Here is a 2536-nt window from a genome sequence, read left to right on the forward strand (position 1 = left end):
CAGGGATATCTTTTAGTTTTCAGATATTTTTTAGAATTCAGAATTCAGTTCTTGTATATGTTAGGGGAGCACCAGAGTGAGGACTCTAGGTACTGCTGAGTATCATGTGTCCCCATACCACTGGGCAAGGTTCTCCATGGGCCTGGCCCAGTAAGGTGGGTTTTATGACCTTAAYATGAGTGGAAAACTTCATGTAGTGATCACTGGGATCTTTAATCCCTAGGGTGGAGATGCATTTTGAACTTAATGTATAGTTTCAGCTTCAGCCCCAGCTTGYTCATCTTACTGTCATTACTCTTTTGAGCTGAAGCTGAGCTCCTGGCTTGTGGTTTGCAATCCCAGGCCCGAGTGATATTCATTTTCACGTGCAGCACAGACAGAAAGGTGGATGGCAGCTGCCAGCCCTATACCTGCTGCTGTCCTGATGTATCAAAGCTGGGCTGCACCACTGCTTTATCTCCTGACCTTTTACTGGGCAGCAAAGCAAATCTTTGCCTTTCCTCAGCTGAGTCGTGCCACTCACTGCTCCCCCTCGGCCGAGGAGAGAATGAGGAGGAGAAGGGTCCAGGACTTGGCTGGAAGGCAAGGCTGCCATTGCTATCTCCCAGCTGAGATTTTCTTTTTTTCTTGACTGTGAGTACATGGCTCAGAATTGCTCTCCTGTTGCTTTTAGTCAMATCACAGAGAGTAACGTGTGATGGCAGAGGAGCTCTTGGGCAAACACCTGCCTCACCTGATGGTGATGATAAACACTATTGAGACCAGAGTCTGCTTGTGTGAGTGCCTTACTGATGTGCTAAATTTGATTGCAATTTGGGTTGAGTGGAAAAGTTATTGCTGCCAAGAATAGTTGTCTCTCAGTAGACTTGACCTTGGCATGGGYCCTAATTTGGAGACATCATGGGCAAAATTATTCTACTACATGATCAACAATTTAATGTTTACCTAACTATTTGAAAACTTTGAAGTCTCAGACTGAAAGATATGCATAATTTATGGGGTTTAAGAAGGTTTCTTTGGTTCTTTTTTTTTTTTTTAGGATTGGATGCCCAGTGTGAAATAACCTACATAGAACTTAGCTGCTCACAGTGTTTGTCCCAGGGTCAAAAGAGAGGGCCTGAACAAGGAAATCTCATTTGTTGTTAGTGTAGATGATCACTAAATGTCCTTCATCYTAATGTGCAACAACATGAACATAATATTTACTTAATTTTAAAATACTCATATGTTGGTGAAGAAATGTTTGAAATGTCAAGTAGACCATTTTTATTATTTCCCGTCATTTTCAGTTGTTGACCTGAATAATACCTTCAATATGATGTGAAAATAATCATCATGCAGAGTATACCATGTAGATTACTTAAGCAGAAGGATATTATTTGTTCAGGARCCAAAACATCAGGAGATATTGATGTAATAAAAAAAGAAATTCAGCTAAAATTGGTTAGAAGCAGAAAAGTTTACCATGGAGTCATTTAATTAAGATGTGGAAATCAATGGTGCTAGGTGYCGAGTTAGATCTTCATAAAATAAATCAGAAAATTATGTTGAAGTGCCTGGACCTATGAATTGTGGTATTTAGATACAGTAATAAATTACAAAYATTTCCTTTCCTGAAAGTGCTCTCTGCTGGTACTGCTTGTACTTTGGGCAAGGCTTGGCTGCTGGTTGTGCTCTGTGTGTGCCCTCCAYGGTGAGAGATGAGAGCCGATCAAGGACAAAGGTCTGTCCCTAGGCAACATTGTTATTCTCAAAACTACATTTTATGGACAAAAGCAATTGATTTATTGGCYTGAAGACACCTTTGTCTGTTTGGCTGAGTTTTTTGTAATTAAGATGTAATCTTCCACTTCAGAATGGTCTTGAGAAATGTACGCCATTTATGACACTTCATTTAAAAAATAAGGTGAAGCTAAGATAAACRATGCTGCAGGCAGTGGCTGGAACATAGCACCGTGGATTTTGCTTTAGAGCATTAATCCTTGGTTTTTCTTTCAGGTTTGGTTTCACATTTAAGTACTCAGCTGTCACATACCGATATGCACAATCCTGGGTAACTCTGCTGTCTCTGTGTGACAGGGTCTCCTGTTCTTTACCTGCTCAACATCCCACTGAAATGATTTTGAAAACTCTTGGAGGTTTTGAAAGTAATACGAAACTTTAGTTGTCTTTTTCTAGTACCCATGTCAGAAATTATCATTCCACTGATGAAAACTAGAAAACTTGCAAATCAAAGTGGTTATATATATATATATATATATATTTTTTTTTTTATTTCCAGAGGAGACTGATGTCTATTTTGTTCTAAGGACTGCCTCAGCAAAGCAACCCAATTTTCAGAGGCATTTGTAGTCATAATTGACAAGCTGAGCTTTTTAGGTGGATGCTATCTAGAAATCCTAGACAGAACAGTTTTGACATAATCATACCCATGTTTTAGAAATGAAAGTAGCCACTATTCACCTGGGAACAAGTCCCAGCAGCTTCTGAAGTAGAGTCATTGTACTCACACACCAAACAAAGGTCTTCTGCTGTG

Source organism: Malurus melanocephalus, unplaced genomic scaffold, assembly GCF_030028575.1.
Source record: "Malurus melanocephalus ecotype Western Australia unplaced genomic scaffold, MMel_1.1 scaffold_159, whole genome shotgun sequence".
NCBI lineage: Eukaryota > Metazoa > Chordata > Aves > Passeriformes > Maluridae > Malurus > Malurus melanocephalus.